Here is a 21862-nt window from a genome sequence, read left to right as displayed (position 1 = left end):
TGCCTGCTGTGCTTCTAGACTATGACTATTATGAATGTCTTAAGATGAATATTGTTTTATTTAACATATCTTTATACATATATTTTTAACACATCTGTTCCCTTGTGATCGATTCCTAGCAGTGGAACTTATGGGTCAAATATATTTAAACTTCTAAATTATACTTCAGAATTGCCCACTGACAGGTTTTACAGATCTTTATGTTCCTGGGAAGTTTTTTTTCTCATGCCCAGATATCCACATGTTCAGTTACTCCAGCATTCCCAATTCCCTACTTCTGGTAGGTAAAGATAAAAGTTGCTATCATTTTTATTTCTTTTACAACTAATGAAGCTGAACTTATTCTTTCAGATTCCTTAGTCAGAATACAATGATTTTGTTATATTTACCAGTGCAGGATGGTGTATCTAAAATCGTGGATAGGCTTAGGTCTTTGACGTTGTGCACAAGGCTGGATAAAATTTCTTCTTACTATGATTGTAAGCTTTTTGGTAGCAGAAATGTGACTTTGTATTTTTTAATGTATCTCTGTAAAGTGGGACCAATACACACACACACACACATACACAACACCCAACAAAAAACAATGTATGAAAAAATAAATAATGAATGAATAAATAAATGAAAAAATAAAGAATTATATGTGTTAGATCCATCTCTTAATTCTACACTTTCTGATTATTTCAATTAATTATTTACATAATTAGAAATAGAATTTATGTCACCTTCACTTTTTTAAGTGCCTAGACTAAGTCTAACAAGTAGTAGGCACTGAATTATTTTTTGATTAGATACATGAATAAAGAAATAATAACATGCTTTGGTTTTATCATGGATAGAATCTAATATCTTTGTGCACACTGTATGAGCAGATTTGTTTCTGTGTGTTTTCAACATTTATTTCTGTTTTTTTTTCTTCTTAAGATTTTACTTATTTATTTGACAGAGAGAGAAAGAGCAAAAGCAGGGGGAGCAGCAGGAAGAGGGAGAAGGAGCAGCAGGTTTCCCTGCTGAGCAGGGAGCCTGATCTTGACCTGAGCCAAAGGCAGATGCTTAATTGACTGAGCCACCCAGGTACCCCTATTTGTGTTCTTTTCTCAAGCAATCGTAGGGCTAGAAATATTTTCTCCATTTTTAATTTAGTTCCAACAGGAAAATTCGAGATTTTTGCTCCTTGTTTAGAGTTTTGCCATTTGATTTTACATGTGAATTAAATTGTGATTGTATGTACCACTAAACATTAACTAAAGATATCCTTAAAGATGACAAACTTCATGTGTTTAACACAAATTCATCAATACTGATTTGAGACTTTGTTTCCATCTGAGAAATATCTAAAAAGCACATAATTATATTATGTGAAAAGCCCATAGTACTCAAATTTGTCATGATTTATTGTACCTGGCTTCCTAAAGAGCTGATTAAATGACAAAATATCAGCAAATGCCAAGGAATATACCTTATTTTATCAGCCCATGACAGACGAGGACTGGGCAAGGGGAACAGTCTCCAGTTGGATTCCCTCCAAAACTTTGGTGATTGGAAATCCAACCAGTATTTTACCAATAAGTTGGTTGCTATGTGAGGTAACTTGGTTAAGGCTTCTGAAACTATCATTCCTTATAGGTCATGAAGTAATGAATTTTATTCTGGTTTTAGCTGGGCTATATATACCATCATCCTCTCTTATTACTTGATGGTAGTTTCTTCTATTTTTCATCAACTATTCTTCAGCTGAAGTTCAAAGCCTGGGATGAACACCCAGATTCATCCTTTGGATAACTCTCTATCCAGAGAGACAAAGACAAATCGAGAATGTTGGCTTAAATTATTAGCCATTAGGGAATATTCTTCTGATTCCACATTTTGTCAGTTAGTTTGTAATAATTTACAGAACATAGCATGCTCACCCACATGAGTCTTAATTCTAAGCATCCTCATTGAGTGATTAAAACACATCTGGGCATGCCCAGTGGGTAAGTTAGGCTCTTGAGGGGACTCTTGGTGTCAAAGTTTGTGGTCTGCTGAGAGGAGAAACGGTATAAGCCTTGTCTAAGAGCAATTCTCTAGCATAAGAGAGGAAGAGTGATTTGGAGAAATTTGTAGCTGAGTATTGGGGGTTGAATTTTACCCCAAAATTCATCTTTGGAAGTCCTAATTTCCAGCCCCTCAGAATGTGACTGCATTTAGAGGGGAGCCTTAACGGTAACTAAGGCTGTTGGGAGGAAAAATTTTTATTCTGTCAATTTAGGTCCAGTGTTTGGGGACCTGGGAATAAACTAACAGTATATTAACAGGAGAAAAGACAAGGTTTTTTTCACATCATGAACTCAGAAATGAGTAATCCCGGAATAGACAGAAATAAAGGTGTGTGTATACCAACTTAACAAAAGGTTGGGGGGGGGTCAGTTGTTAAAAAGCTTCAGTGGGAAAGTATGGGAGGTTCAACTGGGCATTTTGATGCTCATGGCAATGGGCAGTTTCCTTCTTGGATGAAAGCTCCTTCAGAGGGCATGGTTTATGGCAACTGAATTTGTACTCCAGATGCTAATAAACTCAGTCTTTTCCCCAGCAGGAAACTCTCTGTGTGAGAGTCCATGGAACCTGTATTTTCAAGAGGTTCTGCTAATGTTTAGATAATGTTTCTTTCCCTGGCTGTGGATTGTCCAAATGTTTTCAGTTTAGAGTAATCTTGCTATGGCCCTGCTGGGCTATTAATTCCTTCAAGGTTAAATGAAGTCATTTGGGTGAGCCCTAACTCAATATGAATGGTGTCCCTACAAAAGGAGGAGACACAGACTCACAGAGAAAGAATACCACGTGAATATAAGGATAGGCTACCTACAAGCTGAGAAGAGAGGCTTTAGAAGAAATCAACCCTGCTGACATTTTGACCTTGGATTTGAGGCCTCCAGAATTACGAGAAGATACATTTCTGTTATTTAAGTCCCTCAGGCTGTGGCAGTTCATTTGTTTTGTTTTGTTTTTTTTCAGTATTTTTTAAAAATTTCTGATTCTTATAAATTCTGTAAAAAAGAAAGTCTTCATGGCAAGGATAAAACTAAAAAATTCACTCACAAAGTTTCTGTGAAATGTTGGGTATTCAGAAAGGCTTTTTTTTTTTTTTTTTTTTTTTTTTTTTTTTTTAAAGACCCTTTCTAAGGTCAAGTGGAAATTTGGTGAGAAAGAATTAACTCACTGTAGCACAGGGCTGTCAGTTCTGAAAGGCCCTGCTAAATACCACTTGAGGGGAGGGGTTATTAATAGCAGGAGGCACCATTGTTAAGAGTAGGCAGTTAGTTAGATTCTAACTTGGAGTTCAGCAAAGAGGACGTGATGACCACCTCTCAGGAAGGTGAGAGGCCTGTCCTGGCAGCACTTGGCCCAAGAAGCAGAATCAAACCAGACAGGTCCAAGATGATGGATGAAATGACAGGATACCCCCAACCAAATTGGGAAAAAAAGCTTGAAACTCTGCTTCCCTGTCCCAGGTAATGAATACCCTGCCCCCTAGTTAACAACTGTCAAGAAAAGATAAAAACGTGTCCCTCAGAACATGCAGCATGTTAAAGTAGTAAAATCTGAATAAGGTTGGTGGATTGTACCTGATTTTCCTGGTTATGCAAGATGCTACCTCTAGGGGGAGACTGAAGGGAATCCAGATTTGTCTGTATTTTTTCTTACAACTGCATATGAATTTACAGTTCATTAAAATGCTTAACACGAAAAATGTACGCTTATGAACTTTTTTCTTAGTATGAACCAGTAAGTAGGATATATTTTCTCTAATTCTATATAATTTTGTGTCATTTTGGTACTCTGGACTATTTCCATCACTAGTGATAACTGATTCATATAAAAGAGTTAGCAAGCAATTAGAATCCATTAACTTAAAAATTAATATTATGAACATGACTCAGCTTAAAATGGAAACATTTACACACTGTGTCTAGAAAATTTATCTTTTTACTTCATCCAGGAATTGATTCTAAAATGCATGAATGAGTTCATAACCAGATAAAAGTTAAAATTTCCAGAATCTTGGCACACTCAATCATTATTTCACAGAAATATTCTTAAATTATAGAAACCTTAGAAATTGGAAAACCAGCTTTGTTTGTGAGTTTCCTATGAAGCCGATAAGCAATGACAACTGTAATTATAACTGACTGATATTCTTTTTAATAAAAAAGTAGATATGCCTGTCATAGGTAAATATGATTTTATTTTATTTTATTTTTAATTTTATTTATTTATGATAGTCACAGAGAGAGAGAGAGAGGCAGAGACACAGGCAGAGGGAGAAGCAGGCTCCATGCACCGGGAGCCCGACGTGGGATTCGATCCTGGGTCTTCAGGATCGTGCCCTGGGCCAAAGGCAGGCGCCAAACCGCTGCGCCACCTAGGGATCCCGGTAAATATGATTTTAAATAAATCTTTTGTTTTAGAATAGTTTTAGATTTACAGAAAACTTGTAAATATCATATAGAACGTTCCCATATACCCAACATCCAATTTCTTCTATTATTAACACCTTACATTATTATGGCCTAAGTATCACAATTAATGAACCAACATGGATACATTATTATTAACTAGCATCTATACTTTATTCAGATTTCCTTAGTTTTTACCTAGTGCCCACTTTCTATTCCAGCATCTCCTCTAGGATACCAAATTGCATTTAATTGTCATGTCTGGTTAGGTGCCTCTTGGCTGTGATAGCTTTTCAGGTTTTTCTTGGTTTTACTGACCTTGTCTTGACCAGTTGTGAGGATACTAGCAGGTATTTGGCAGAATTTTCTATAGCTGTTTTGTCTGATTTTTTTCCCAATTAGACTGGGGTTATGGATTTGAATGAAGAAGGCCAGAAGTAAAATGAGATTCTCATCACAGCATATCGAGGGCACTAATATGATTCTGCTATCTGAAATTTAAATGTGAAGGAATCCAACTGCTTTGGAGAAGCAGCTCCGAGGAATGGGCTCTGATCTCAGTTCTAAGAGAAGTAGCTGGGTAACTGACCCACGCGTTTTCCTTCTCTATGCTCTTATTTAGTCATCTGAAGACTAAATTTTCTTTCATTCCTAAAATTATGTTACATCAGCTGAGATCATCGATGCTGTTCTGTTGGAATAGATTTCATGTTTTTTCTTGGAATCTGGGCCATCTTCTTTGAAATCATTGTGTGATTCATGAAATGCTGGTAAGAAGGATGGTCACAGGCCTACATCCTAAGTCGTTGCACTGTACTACAGTGCAGAGCACCTACTGTTTACCTAGTGGAAATTTTTATCATTACCCAAATAGGAACTTAGTTGAAAAAATGAAATGGATCCTTCTTCTTACTTCCTCTGCTTTGCCATCCTTCCTGCTTCCCTACAACTATCACATATCCATACCTGAGTTAAAGCCAACCTTTGGTTACTGTGAATTTAAGAAAAATATTCTATTTAAATTTAAATGGCTATCATACTTAATTGACACATATGTATTTGTTTCATTTACACACAGAAGTTAAAATCAGGTTTTCTGAGAAGCACCATAGCTGAAAACTTTAAGCATTTCTATTTCTATATTCCTTTTTCTTTTTCTTTCTTTCTTTCTTTCTTTCTTTCTTTCTTTCTTTCTTTCTTTCTTTCTTTCTTTCTTTCTTTCTTTCTTTCTTTCTTTCTTTCTTTCTTTCTTTCTTTCTTTCTCTTTAAATTACTCCTCTTATCTGGTATGGTTTCAAGAAAAAAAACACTAAAAAGGTAGTAGGACAAAGCAAATCAAAAGAAAAGGACTAGGGAGGTCAATAAATTGGGTCATCTGTCTTTGATAAACTGAGAATGTCACTGTGTTAAGCTGTGTCATACCCATATCCCTCAACCTCGTAGAACTTAAGAGGCTTTGTCCTTCACACACAGTCATTGATAGCAAGTCATCAGGAGAAATCTAAGCAAGGCGTAGCCCAGATTCCTGCATTGTTCAGAAAGTTTGACAAATACAGATGGTGTCTTCTAAGAGGTAGATAAATACCTCAGTTTTCCTCTAGTGGAAAATAGCTGTACTAAAGCAGACAGAAAAGTCTCCCTGACATTTGGAAAATATCAGTGTCCACAGATGGGAGGAACAGGCAATTGGCAGTAGAGTTAAACTTCTATATTTTAAGTAGGCAAACGACCAATTCCAGGTTGTGTACTATGCATGTATGCATTATTTGCTAACCGTTCTTCTGAAATAGCATATTTTGTCTGTTTCTATTAAAATTTTTATTTCTCTTAGCTTTTTGTATAGTCCTTTTTACCCTTTCCTTCTTCTTTCTTTCTTTCTTTCTTTCTTTCTTTCTTTCTTTCTTTCTTTCTTCTTTCTTTCTTTCTTTCTTTCTTTCTTTCTTTCTTTCTTTTTTCTTTCTTTCTTTCTTTCTTTCTTTCTTTCTTTCTTTCTTTCTTCTTTCTTCTTTCTTTCTTTTTTCTTAATTATCCAGAACTAACCTTTGACCCTTAGTAGTGACTTTAGTGTTTAACAGAGAGGAAGCAAAGTCATGGCAAGAAAATATCTGCTTTGACAGTGTAGGCCTTTTTCCCACTATTTTTAAAAAAACAAATTCACTTTTGTTTTTATTTTGTATTTTTTAAGGTATATTTGACAAAATTGTATATATTTAAAGTGGACAACATGATTTAATACACTTAAACATTGTGAAATATTTATCACAACCAAGTTCATTAACTTAGTTAATTAACATCCATCACCTCAACATAGTTAACTTTTTTGTGTGGTAAGAATAGTTAAGGGATTTGTCTTTTTAGCAAATTCAAGTATACAATACAGGATTATTAACTACAGTTACCATGCAGTACATTAGATCTATAGAACTTACCTGTATTATGACTGTAAGTTTGTATCATTTGACCAATATCTCACCATTTCTGCTACCGCACCTCCCACCCTGGACTCTGGCAACCACCATTCTACTCTGTTTCTGAGTTCGACTTTTTTTTTGTTTTGTTTTGATTGTTTTTATGTCAGACCTGTCCTTCTCATCTCATCAAGGAAATGCTGTCACTGTTCAAATTGTGAAAACCATCATTGTAGACATCATCATTGTAGACATCATATTTACTAATGTCTTTGCTGGTTTCTCCTCAGCTTAAATGCACAATGTTGGTGAGTTAAAAGGCTCAGTCCTAGACCTTGCATCATTTTTTGGCCTAAATTTTCTCACTAGGCTTTAAATACAGTCTGTAGATATTTTATTTTTCTTTTCTTTCCTTCAAAGCTGACATCCAAAGTATAAACAAGTTCCTGTAGCTCTACTTTCAAAATATGTTCTTCTTTTCTTCATTTTATTTACTCTGTGGTCACCCTAATGCACCCTAATGCACCTAATGCACCCTAATGCAAGCCACCATTATCTCTCTTTTTAATTTTTTAACTGAAGTATAGTTGACATATAATATTATGGTAGTTTCAAGTATACTATCGAGCAATCCCACCATTATTTCTTTGTGTGACTACTGCAGATGACCTCTTACATGATCTCTCAGTTTCTATTCTTTTTCTAATAATGTTTATTCTTTTTTATTTTTTTAAGATTTTATTTATTTATTTAATTTTGCAAGAAGCCCAATGTGGGGCTTAAGCCTGAGCTGAAATCAAGAGTTGAACGCTTAACTGACTGAGCCACCAAGGTGCCTCATTTATTTTCTTTATAGCAAGAAATATTTTAAAACCCACAACAAGGGATCCCTGGGTGGCGCAGCGGTTTGGCGCCTGCCTTTGGCCCAGGGCGCGATCCTGGAGACCCCAGATCGAATCCCACGTCGGGCTCCCGGTGCATGGAGCCTGCTTCTCCCTCTGCCTGTGTCTCTGCCTCTCTCTCTCTCTCTCTCTGTCTCTGTGACTATTATAAATAAATAAAAATTAAAAAAAACAAAAAAACAAAAAAACCCACAACAAGGGATCCCTGTGTGGCGCAGCGGTTTGGCGCCTGCCTTTGGCCCAGGGCACGATCCTGGAGACTCGGGATCGAGTCCCACGTCGGGCTCCCGGTGCATGGAGCCTGCTTCTCCCTCTGCCTGTGTCTCTGCCTCTCTCTCTCTCTCTGTGACTATCATAAATAAATAAAAATTAAAAAAAAAAACCCACAACAAGACCAATGAATCATAAGTTAGTTTATAACTCCATTGCTTAATTGCCCCCAATAGCTTCTTGTTACATTTGTCAATAAAATCCAAATTTCCTATACTGATCTACAAAGCTCTATATGTCTGGTCTCTGCCTACTTTGCTGATCTTGTTTCTTTTTTCTTATTCTTTTTCATTTTTTTAAAAATCTTGTTTCTTATCACTTTTTTCTTTGCCCCCTAACTTCAGTCATAGTGGCTTTCTTTCTTTCCCTTAAACATGGCCACCTGTTCCTGTCTATATTCACTAGTTTCTCTCCCAGATATTCTCTAACTCTAGACACAGATGACTGTCCTCTTCTAACCAATGTAAAAGCATTCACCCTCCTTCACCTCCACTCACTATATAATATAACATATGTACTTATATGTTAAGGTTATCTTTTCCTTAGGAAACTATGTGAATTGTCCTGTTTATTTTCTGTCAACATACTTTAGGAAGTAATTGTGTGTTTTAAGTTCAGGCACCTTGACGATTTCATTCATTCATTCATCCAGCACAGAATCCATAACAGGGCCTGCATTCGGTAAGCACTCAAGAGTTAGTTTCAATTGAATTAGTGAAATGTATGTTTGTAAGTCCTATAGGTCCTAGATCTTCACCTTCTTCAGCATTCATAATGGACTGACAAGCCATTTTATTGCTATTTACATTTCTAATTATGTAACTTTGATGTGCATGCAACTTTGCTGTCACTAATCATTATTTCATATCAGGAGTCTCCTGGGGTTTTTTTTTTGTTTGTTTGTTTGTTTTTCAGTCAGTTCAGCATTCCAGAGAGAGGTGTTTGGATGTTTCACCATCACCCTCATAAGGCTCCAGGGTCTAAGTACCATGGGGCTTTGTGACAATTGCATCTGTAGGGTGTCCGCAGGTGAAGTGCTGTTACCAATGAACCCATGTTTTCTTGAGTCAGAGAAGGGAAGATTGAGTGAAGGCAATGGAAATTTCCTCCCTCTCTTCCGAAGTCTGGGGGTAAGTTCTGTCAAGATTTAGTTTCTTCTATGCCTTTAGAAACTCACACAGACACTTTTGTCCTGTTTCCTCACGAGGTTGAGACATCTGCCTCTTGCGATATAAATTTAGGGCAGCTTACCCAGCATGAGCTTCTAGGTATCCAGAGACCATCCACTTTATGTGAAGCTTCTGACCCCAGGAGTGATGATCTCTTGAATTCTCAAAATCACACTCACTTTCTTATATCCAGGAAGAAATCTTCATTTTTTAATTTTTTCTTATTATCTTATTTTTTTATTTCAAGTTTTTATTTAAATTCTAGTTAGTTAACATATAGTGCAATATTTATTTCAGTAGTAGAATTTTTTGATTCATCACTTACAGACAACATAGAAAATTTGTTTATTATCTTGATGTTCGCATACCCTGGAATTCCATATGTGTATTCATTGATTACTAAAGTCTATACTTTCTCTCTGAAGCCATGGGTGGAAACCTAAGTGTTCAGCTGAAACTTTTGTGCACATATGTCCTGCTCATCCCTAACTCTCCAATTCTCTTCAATTCACAAAAGATGACTCAATAACACAGAAGTTATCTAAATTGAAAATCCACATCCAAATATCTGCATCTTCCTCCGCCAAAATATAGCAATATCAAGAAAATTGAGGAAAATTATGAATATTTGCTCAAAACTAGACCTTTTGCTCTTTGGTATCTCCAGTAAGTCTCTAAAAATTTGCATTAGGAAAGATTATTAACAATCTTTTTTGTTGTAAAAATAAAATTATAACAATTATGGAACATTTGTGTCCCAAGTGCTGCCCACATGTAGAGAAAAGAATTTTCTGTGTACAATTTCTTTCTCCTATTTTTCCTCTTCTTTGTCCAACACACACAAAAAAATTTATTCTTTTCAAGACCAAGAAACAATTTTGAGTTAAAAAGAATAGGGAAGAAGTTGGTGTTTTAACTACAATTTCTTTAGAGAGTAGCTACTTAGTAGATGTAATAGTACTACTTAGGGAGATGTATATAGGAGGGTGAGAAAAATCTAGGAATAGATTTAAGAAGTACTAACTCTTTCATGTTAATAAGCCTTTTTATACTGACACTTCTGACATAAAATGTGTGAGTTTTCCACCTCAAGAATTCTCTAATTCTCTGCAGGCATCAACTGCATACCTTATAATTTAGTTCAGCTCTTATGCTACCCAGAGTTAAAGCAGATACCAGAGGTTAAGAACTCAGTCCCACAAAGACTGCTCCCACTTTAGATGCCAGCCCCAACTGCCAAGTTGTCACTCATACTTCTGACAAATCAACTATAAATAAGAGGTCCTAATAACAACCTCATTGGGTTTGATAATGTGTTATAACTGTACACCAAACTCTGGAAAACACTTTACTTATAAGTTTATTATTAAGGATGTTATAAGAATACAGATAAACAGTCAAATGAAAAGGTAAATAGAATGGGGTCCAGAAGGAGCTTCTGTCTTTGAGGAGTTGAGTAAGCCACCCTCCTGACACATGGTGGGTTTACCATTCTGGAAGCCCCCTAAATCTCACAGTTTAGGGGACTCTGTAGAGGTTTCTTCATGTAGGCATGATTGATTAAATTATTGGTCATTGGTGATTAACTAAAAGATTCAAGCATCTAATCATGCCTTGGTCTTTCTGACAACCAACTCTCTTTCTGAAGCTATCTAGGTGCCCCTGCCACCAGTCATCTCACTAGGATATAAAAAGACACTCATCATTTCTGATATTCCAAAGGTCTTAGAAGTTCTTGTGTTGGAACTAGAGACTAAAACCACATATTAAAACAAAACAAAACAAAACAAAATGCTTCTTCCATCCTGAACAAGGGATTTAGGAGTGCTATGCCAGGAACCAGGGATAAAGACCAATTATAAACTTTATAAACTTTTTATAATATCACAATATCAAGATGTTTTGACAGAGAAATGTATGTATTAAAAGGAAATCATGTGTGAAATATTCCACTTGTCACAAAGTATCTGATGGAAAAATGAATAAACTTGAAGAAGGCAGCTCTATCAGCCACAGGTGAGGTCCTCCTTCTTTAACCACAGTTATCCTCTTCTCTTTGCCTTCCAGAACTTCTCAGTAGGTAAGTGGCTTTTGTTGTGCATATGTCCTCAGAATCCAAGCTAGGTCTGGTACATTGTGCAGGAGGGTGAAGAATCCCTCAGATGAGTGAGGCCTACACTTGGCACATAAGCTTTAGAGCTCAGCACAGAAGATAGATTCAGGTCAGTATAAGACTATAATTTGGAAATGTGAATAGTTGCCCAAGATTTATCAACTTATTTTCCCTTATCTGACTTTTCACTGCATGTCCCTTCTTTCCTCCTTTCTCTGCTGTTTCTACTTTGTCTTTCCTCCCTCTTTTTTTCCTTCAGCCAGATAATTATTTAGTATGTTCACTCATGTCAACCACACCATATAAAGAAGCAAGCATATCAGCCATCAGTTACCTGTAAAACATTCTTAATCATTGAGTTTAGGGGACATATGAATTTGTTATTGCTATACAATGAATTACCACAAATGTAGTGACTTAAAGTAACACACATTAGTCCTCTTATAGTTTCTGTGGATCAGGAGCCTGGAAACAATTTAACTGAGCCCTCTACTTAGAGTCCCATCATCAAGCTGTGGACCAGGAAGCATTCTTATCTGGAGACTCTATGGGGAAGAATCTCTTTTCAAGTTCACTCAGGTTGTTGGCAGAATTTTTCCCCCATTTTAATAAAGGACTGAAGGCCTCAACTGCTCATATGAAATGGTAATGCTCTGAAATGAGGCTGCCTTCAGCTCTAGAGGCTAGGTGTGGTTTTTAGAGGCTGCCTATAGTTCTTTGCCATGTTTTGTTTCCAACATAGCCACTTCTTCTCAAGCCAATGAGAAGAATCCTTCGCATGAGTCTGCTAGCAAGTAAAAAGCCTTATGTTCTGTAATACATATCACAGGAGTGCTAGTTCATCACTATCACAATATTCTCTTGGTTAGAAGCAAGTCTCAGGTTCTACTCACCCCCGAAGGGGAGGGGATTATAGAATCACAAATATTAGGAGGTGGGGATCATGGAAAGTCAACTTATACTCTGTCTACCACAGAAGAGATTGGAAACACTAAAACAAATTACATAGAAGTTTTATGGTTTCAGGTACTACATTCAAGTCTTCAATTCATTTGGAGTTAATTTGTGTGTAAGGTGTAAGATAGTAAGACCTGAAACCATAAAACTCCTAGAAGAAAACATAGGTGGTAAGCTCTATGAAATAGGTGTTGGTGAGGATTTTTTGAATCTGATGCCAAAAGCAAAAAAATCAAAAATAGATAAGTGGAACTACACCATACTAAAAAGGAAACCACCAACAAAATATAAAAAGGTGACCTACTGAATGAAAGAAAATACTTGTAAATCCTTTATCTAATTTGGGGTTAATATTCAAAATGCATAAAGAACTCATGCAATCCAACAACAAAAAAGCCCAACAACCTGATTTTAAAAATGGGCAGGAGCTCTCAATAGATATATATAATTTTTTTTTCAAAAAAAGACATACAGATGGTCAAAAAGTAAGTGAAAAATAGTCAATATAATCGATTATTAGGGAAATGCAAATCAAAACCACACTGAAGTATCACTTCATACCTATTAGGAGCACTATTATCAAAAAGATAAGAAATAACAAGTGTTGGCAAGGAATTCAGTAAACAGAAACCTCATGCACTATTGGTGGGAATATGAACACAATCCTTTCATCAAACCTATTTGAGTCAAGAGCCTAACAGATCAAGTGCCCATATCTGAAATATTTTGACTATGAGGAAGTTATACCATGTCTACTGAAAATTTAAATGCCAGTGGATCTTAAAAGAATTCTTCTTAGCTGTGCTCATAATTCTATTCATTTTTCATAATAAATAAAAAATTCCCAGAGGTGATAAAGCCAAACAGAAAATATGCACTGAAATTCAAATAATTTACCTCCTCTACAGAAATATATGTCATTTTTCATGTACAGGTATTAGATTTTAAATTTTTTTCCTACCCACTGGGATCTGTACTAGCACAAAAGCGTGAATCTACACATTAATGTTTTTAAGACAATGGATAATGTATTTCAAAATTAATAGCTGGCAAATGATATACACCAACACACTCTGATCAACGTCCCCTACAGTGCTCAAGTCCCAGATGAATAGGTTCAGAAAATAAAACTCTAATGTAAAAGATGATGCAAATATTTCATTCAGGTTAAGTTCTTTTCCATTAATTATTCTCTCTTTGCATATCTGAGTGGGGATGTGGAATTATATCACCTAAATACTGCTCTGATTTATTTCCTCCTCCCCATCTTAGTTATCACATCTGGGCCATTATCATAGTCCACCACTTTTTATCCAGTCCTTTCACATTGTAGTCCATGCTTTGAAAAATCATGACTGTAATTTTCTCATTAAAGACCTTCAGTGGCTTCTCATTACCTACAAGGGAAAGCCTGAAGAACTTAGCATGATGTATAGACTCTTCCTTATCTGATCCCAACTTGCCTTTTAGTATTGCCTTGTTGCTTTCTGTCTAGCCACACAGAACTCATCTCTAAACACATTGTATTTTTGTATGATTCTCTTAAAAAAAAAAAAAACCCTTTTACATAAGTTGTTCATGAAGCCAGTCCCCTTCTTCTTGTTTTTTTGATGTTGAATACTTATGCATCTGGCAAGACCAGATGAAATGTCCAACTGCCTTGCTGGCAAGAGGTATCTTATCTACCTTTCCCAGGCATTAAAAGGAGCATTCTTATGGTTTTTTTTTTAAATAAATCTTAATAAGACATACATAATTGAACTATAGTGTAATTACTTGTCAGTCCCCTAACTAGACTGTGAACTGTTTAAAGCCAGGGACTTTATCTTATTTTTCTTTTATTTCAAGCACTTTCTGTGGTGTCTGCTCCATGGTGTCAAGGCTCCATAGTTGTATATTAAATAAATATTTTATTTCGTCCATATCTCATAAGAGATGTTTTAATAAAAACACTTTTAAATTCTTCAAATATAAATCCATCACATATTTATGGTTCCATATTATACTTAAATTCACTTAGTGTATCCTTACCATGCTTAAGATACTGCTTAAACATTGGGAATAATCTCATAGTCTGAATGTAAAGAGATAAAAGATAAATATAAGCCCAAAACACTACAACATATTCAGTTTCTAGAGATATTTATTAAATATTTGCATATATTTGCATAGGAGCATAGAAGAATAAATTATTACTTATGATTAGAGAATTCAGAGAATACATCACTGGTGTGTTGGCTTTGGGGCTGTTTTAAAATATACATTGATAACTTTGAAATATGGAGGTGGAGGATCCTAGAGAATGCCACGCAAAAACATATGAAGACATGAAAGAAGTAGGAGTTTTGAGTAAAAAGGATGGAGGTGGGAAAGTTAACTAAAATAATTCTGTAAAGATAAGTGTGACTTTGGTTATATAAGATGAAAACATGGAAGGGAGGGGGAATTGTATTATGTTGCCAACAGGAAAATTTCATAGTCTACCCCATTTGACTTTCATTTAATATCCATTCCCATTTTTATGCCCATATTATACTTATAAACAACAAAAAGAATAATATAATGCTTCCATTTAAAATGATACAGTTCAAAAAATAAATAAAATAAAATGATACAGTTCTTCCATAAACCGTGATGAACTTCACTTTTTCCCTCAAAATGAAAACATGAAGTCCCAAAAGACATAGTGCTCATATCTGCATTATGTATTTACTCTTTTAGCTGGTTACAATCTTGAATATTTTATAGCCTAGAGACAAAATTATTAAATTAACTACCATCAACACTCCTTATGTAAGATACTCAATTAAGAGGGAAAATGCAAACTTAAGGACTATATATGACAAAGAAAGGGAAAAAAATGTGTGTAGCTATAATAGTCCTCATATCTATAATTGGCTATGAGGCCATAGATGATATTAATTCCGTCCGTTGGAACTAAGAGCACTTGGAGGAGCCCAGAGTTCCATTAATGGGAATCACACATTCTGTGACTATGTCATTAGGTGGAGGGCAGGGTTTGTCAGTATGAACACTGTTGACATTTTGGATTGGATTCTTCTCTGTTATAAGAGCTGCACTGCGCATTGTAGAATAGTTAGCAGCACCCCTGGCCTCTACCTCTATATGCCAGTAGCACCCTTGGAGTCATGAAAATAAAATATGTCTGCAGACATTACCCAACATCTTTGGGGGCAGTGGGGAAGAAGCAAAATCACTCTCAATTAAAAATACTGTGTAGGATAATAAAAAACACTCTCTTTCCACTCCTTGTTTCGTAAACTCGTATGCACTGCCATTGTCTCAAAATATACATCAAAATTTTATAAGGCAGCTCAGCATCCTTGCATCACCTGTCATCCAGGTAGGAACACAACTGAGCCATTACCAGGCTATTCCACCATTTCATCAAGCTAACGGATGGGACATGTGATGACACCTGTGAAGCTCATGAGTGTTAGCCTTTTCCTTACATCTTTTACTGTAAAAGATATGTTCTTTGCTGAGAAAGTTGTGTAGGATACCACAATGGCAAATAAGATATTAAGTAACTCCACAGACAGTGATACCGATAGAAGCAATGGAATAGGGAATCCAAATTTGTATCCAGAATAAGAGTCTATTTGAGAACAAACTGTCACTGGTGTCTGTTTGTCATCAATCTGCTGCAAAATGGTTGGTTGATTATCTGAGGAATGGAAATAAGGAGAAGGTTCAACAACGGTCTCTACTCTTGACAGGTTGGACACTCAGCTGGTGGCTTAAGAGCTAGATGAACCATCAAGTCTCCCTCACAACCTCAGACTTGGCTCATAAGGCGGATCAAAATGCTCTCTGTGCCTGGGAGCATTCTAGTTATTACAGTAGGATAGCAGACACAACAGGAACTTGAAAGAAGGTTGACTTGACCATCCTAGTTCTGTGACTCTTTCCAAGGCCCAACCAATCACCAGTTGACTTGTTTTCCAATCCTTTGCCTTTGTTTTCATTATTCTTATAAAAAGAAACGAGGATTTGTAATTTGTTTAGACCTATGACAGTCTGATTTCCAGAAATCCAAGATCACAGTTCAAAAGAATTTCATTATTGCTGCAAGATAAATAGTTCAAGTTATAGTAGCCTACAACTCTAAACAACTAAAATGCTTTTTTTTTGTCCAGTAAATAGAGAAACAAAATAGATTATCCTTATACAATGGATCCTATGTATCAAAAGGATCAGACTGTTGGTACACATAATACAATGGATAGTATCTTAAAAATATGATACTGAAAGGAAAGAAGCCAGAAACAAAACTATACATACTGTATGATGTCAGTTATATGAAATTGTAAAATCGACAAAACTCATTTATAGATGGGCAGAAATCAAATCAGTGGTTGCTACACTTGGGGATGGGACAGATAAATGCAAAGAAACTTGGATTTTTGGGGGGATGACAGAAATTCATAACTTGATTTGGGTAGTGGCTATATAGCCAAATGTATTTTTCAAAACTCTTTGGTCTCTAAACTAAAAATGATGTGTTTTTAATATAAATTTGCCTCAATTGAGTTGGTTTATAGAGAAAAAGAAAACACAGAAGGAAGAGCAAGCTTCAGAGATGAAGGCAAGGAGCTCATGGTTTTCAAACATCACAATAGGCAGTTGAAAAAAAATTACTTTAGGTGCCTAGAAACATATTGAGCAGAAATTTGACTGAAGGATTTTATGCATTTAAAGTAGTGATTCTCAACCACAGCTGCATTGTTAGAGCCTTAGAGAGATGCTGGGTACACCAACACCTGGGTCTTACCTCCAGAAATTCTGATTTAATTGGTTTGGAGAGAAGCATAGAATGTAGTTTTTTGTTTTTGTTTTTTGGTCTTTTTGTTTGTTTGTTTTGTTTCTCTTTTTAAAGCAGCCAAGTGTGCAGTCAGGCCTAGATAACATTAATATAAAGGGCTATTGAAGTTATGGACATAGACAAGACTCTTTCAGAAAACTCATAAAATAAGAAAAGGAATAAATATAGACTGGAGGATGTCAATATTTAAAAGGTCAAAAATCTAAAAAATAAAGAGTGTTTGGAAAAAGTCTTGCCATGGTACGTTTACCAGCAAAGACAATAAAAGGCTAATAAAATAATTCTATGAACAATTTTACGCAAATTTGACAACTTTGAAAAAAATGGACCAATTTTTGAAAAATACGACTCACCAAACCAACACAGGAAGAAACAGATTTGTATCTATTATAGAAATTAAATTTCTTATCAAAAGCCTCAAAAAAGAAAACTCAAGGCCCAGATGGTTTCAGTGGTGAATTATATAAAAAAACATCCAAAAAGGAAATAGCACTAATCTTGCACAGATGACTTAGAGGAATAAATGTTCAGCTCCTTTTGTGAGGCCAATATAAGTAAATACCAAAATCTGATAGATCTTATTTAAAAACTGAAAAAAATATTAAAGACCAATATGCCTCATGTAAATAGATGAAAAAGTACTTTTAAAATGGCAGATCCAACCCAACAGGACTTAATTTGTAGTGAATTGCCCTCTTGAGCACAGGGACTAACTACCACACCAGAACTACATGGGAGGGCGGAGAGCAGCTCCACGGAGTAAAGATGGACATTTGCATAAGAGAATAAATAAAAATAACAAGTGCCTACTACAAATGGTATAATTTCTGATTTTCTAATACATTACACATATTTTTGCTAGGGGTAATTAACCCTGATTTTAGAGGTATTATTTTCTCTTGAGTAAATGAATGTACCTCCCTGCATAGCCATGGAGAAATGTCTAAGACAGAGAGAAGATTATGACTCACTAAAAAGACTCCTAAACCTTTAGAGAGCCGTATGAATAGGGTCTTTAACTCCTAATCTTCATTCCACAACACTCCTTGAGTTAACATAATTAAACTTTCAAAAGTCAGTTCTAATTTCTAAGTCTTGTTGATCCTCCACCATTAATGTGCACTTAATATACTCCTTACAAATCTGGTCATTGTGACTTAATTACTACACAATATCTTTCTTCTAAAGCAAGACACATTTAGATGATTTCTATCATCTCTGTAAGATGTAATCATCATAAAAACTTTCTTACCAATGAAAGCTATTACATGTCTCTACTTTAAAAACATACCATAATCCTGACATCTAAATATAGCGATATATAGCCAATTAAGCCTACTTCTAAGTAGAACGTGTGAAGCTTCGAGAAATATGCACTTTTATGTCATTTCAACAGCATTTCAGGACTTTTATCTCTTGATCTGGCATCCACTTTCCTATTTATCCTTTGCATTCTTGGCTGGTAGCACAGAAATTTAAATTAAAACCATCATTTACGTGCTGAGTCTCTGTCAGTTTTAATCGTGTAACAAAATTGCCTAGTAGAGACTTCTTTTTGTATCAATCTTCATTCTTGTCCACAAATTGAAAAGGAAACTGAAAAAAAAAAAAAAAAAAAAAAGGAAAAGACAATGAGATGCTGGACAGAGCACTTGGCTGGGCAAGGCTTACTGCTTTAACATGGCCCAAGGAAAGGAACACAGAACTACTGTAAATTATGCTATCTTAGTTCATAGCTCAGAGGAAGTAGCTCTTTTAGCTTCAGTGTCAGCAATGGAACTAGATAGTATTTTGAAGTGCTACTCACTTGGAAAGAGATGCTTGGGGTGGTGGGGGTGGTAGGGGAAGGTGGTGGAGGTGCAGGAGGCAGGGGGAAGGGAAAAGTAAAAGAGACATAAAAAATGATAAATGATAAAGAAAATGATAAATGATAAAGAAATAAAAATGACCAGATGCCCTCTAGAATCTAGTGCTAGAAGACAACAGTCATGGTAGTCTAGGTAATGGGGTAGTAAAGAGTACCCCTGAATCTCTGTGCCTGGATGCCATACACAAGCTACGTGCTCCATGCCTATCACAGCCCCAGGCTGGTGTAGCAGCTATTGTCTGGAACATTCCTAGTTTTTTACCAGGGTAGCAAATGCACATCTGTTCTTAGTTTACCCAAGAAATGACATATATCACTTTTGTCAGTGCTGTTGGCTAAAACAAAAAACACGGCCATGCAAATTTTCAAGGAGGTAGAGAAACGTTATTCTGACAATATGCCTTGTAGGAGAATGATAAATATTTGGTCAAGTAATTCTCATATAGGATACTATATTGCCCCTACTAGGTAGTGAAGTGTATACCACACAGACCACCGTGTTTGATTGATTACTTAGTATCTGATCTCCCTTTATTCCCTATCAACAAATAGCGTTTTCCTTCAGAAGGTAATCTGAACACTTAAAACCCCACATTTCTCATTTTCCTTTGTAGATAGAAGTAGCTATTGGCACAGTCCTGGCTAACAATATGTGGAAACCATTGCGTGGGCTTCTAGAAATACTTTGTAAAATGGGCACAGGCTTAGCCAACTCTTGCCTTTCTTCCTTCCTTCTGAAAAACAGTCGTGATGTCAGAGGAATTGGAAAAAGAGATACCTTGCAACCATGAGAACAAGAGTAAGTCTGGGACACTAGTGGGGATGTGATGCTAGCTAGCATTCTCGCCCCAATTACCAACTTTCAAAAGTCCAGTTGTCTGAGATAAAAAACAAAAAACTGTATTTTGTTCAGCCACTGTTAGCATTTTATTCCATATATCCTGCTGAACCTTTTACCTAAAAAAAAAAAAAAAAAAAAAAAGATTTTAGTTATTTATTTGGGAGACAGAGAAATAGAGAGAGAGGAAGAGTGCAAGAGGGTGAAGGGCAGAGCAAGAGGGAAAAGCAGTCTGGAGCCAGATCCCAAGACCCTGAGATCATGATCGGAGCCAAAATCAGACACTTAACCAACTGAGCTGCCTGGCGCCCCTGCTGAACCGATTTCTAAGTGATCTGAAATTGGATACCAAGTGTGTGGTGAAACAAGCAACAGATCCTAAAGTACAGACCTGACTTAGTGAAGACCTCACAGTACCTGAGTTAAGATTCCACCCATTGTTATTACCCCTAAATCTTGTTCAGCACTAGGGCAACAAACAACCTCTTTCTCTCTCTCTCTCTCTCTCTCTCTCTCTCTCCCTCTCTCTCTCTCTCTCTGATGAATACCTAGAATCATTTTCCACACTGTTCATTCGGTCTTTTTGTTTTTCTATTTTTATGTCATGAAGCAAAGTGGAAAAGTTGAGCACAGCAACAGCTTCTGACTAGACCTAGTTCTGAGATGTTCTTCTCACATTGATTGACTTTATTTTTTTTTGATTGACTTATTAAGTATGAGGGTTATCAATAAATCTCAGCTATTTATCCTCTTAGGGCCTCACAATGTTTCCATCTACATGGTCCCAGGATCACCCTACACTCCCTGAACCCTACAGTTTGCTTTCAGAAAATTTATTTATAAGACTGGCACATTAACTGCATAATTCTCCCAATGGTGACTTGAGAATTAGGACTCCCTACCTACTTGTCCCTCCTTCCTCACTTCATTCCCCCTTGTCTTGAGAATTTGCCTCTGCCTCTAGAATCATCTAATGTCATTAATGTGCCTGTCTCGCTAATCCTTTAATAAATTATGCCGTGTTTGGGATGTGTGTGTTATGGAATGACAGGTCAATTAAGAGAAGTCCTATTAAAAATAAGAAAAACATTATTAGTAAAAGAAAAATGTTGACTTAAAATTGCCTCAGGGAAGGAGATAAAGAGCACTCCCAGGATGTTGTGTGGAAAGCATATATCCTTCCACGAAAAGATGCTCCACAATCATACCATTTCTAGAAAGATAACATTTCCTTGAATTTTCTCCTTATACTAAAGCAAGCTTTTGCTTGAAGAACAATAGTATACTTCTATTTCTTGCCTTCCACGGAAAAGCAATTTGAAATTCTACAAACAAATATTTTCAGAATTATGATTTTAAAAGTATTGGTATCTAGCAAGAAAGTAAGATACATACGGAAGCAAACAAGCACACAAACATGGCACCAAAACCAATCAAAACTACAGAGGGAAAGCAGACTTCTATGAGGAAGCAAGTGCATAAGCCAAGTGTCATCCCGAAGGTATTTTCTGAAGCTCAAGATGACAAATTTTCATTTTGACAGCAATCAGAGATAGAGAGTAGGCTCTGCATATGGTAGAGAGACTAATGGGTATTCCATCCTTAAAAAGGGAATTTCAATATTCACAACTAATGAGAAATAAACTCACTTTGCAGAAAGAGACAGTAAGAAAAACTAGCTAGTAACAATTACCATGCTAGGCAAGGGGAAAAAAAATATTACACGAAAATTTGAAGCCATTCCTCATGTTGAGCTTTCAGGCCTCATGTGTGACAGAAAAAAAAAAAAACCCCTCAATCAAGAATTCTAAATAAATGAATCTAGGATAGTGGCACTTCCAGACAACTGGGAGAAAAAATAAATAAATTTCTTTATAGGAAGCTATTTTCATCTTAAACCTCAAAGGATTGCACAGAAAAATTCCCCCACCATCAGCTTTGCAATATAAAACAAAGCACACATTTCCACGCCAGAAACTACGAAGGCAGTTAAGACATCAGGGGCCAAGGTTCCAGAGAGAAGGGAAACCCACAGAATTTTTTTATTATATAAAAG

The 21862-nt window shown here is 36.0% G+C and overlaps 1 long non-coding RNA gene across 1 annotated transcript; it reads right to left on the bottom strand.

Annotated features, from left to right (window-relative positions):
• Positions 1–14396: 14396 nt before the first annotated feature.
• On the bottom strand, positions 14397–19927 carry LOC111090108. Its single transcript, XR_005370915.1, has 3 exons — positions 19825–19927; positions 18441–18697; positions 14397–16344 (listed from the first exon to the last, which is right to left on the bottom strand). It is a non-coding gene; the product is annotated as an uncharacterized LOC111090108 (long non-coding RNA).
• Positions 19928–21862: the final 1935 nt, after the last annotated feature.

Source organism: Canis lupus, chromosome 15 (assembly GCF_011100685.1).
Source record: "Canis lupus familiaris isolate Mischka breed German Shepherd chromosome 15, alternate assembly UU_Cfam_GSD_1.0, whole genome shotgun sequence".
Lineage (NCBI taxonomy): Eukaryota > Metazoa > Chordata > Mammalia > Carnivora > Canidae > Canis > Canis lupus.
This window is presented reverse-complemented; position numbering and strand designations above follow the sequence as displayed.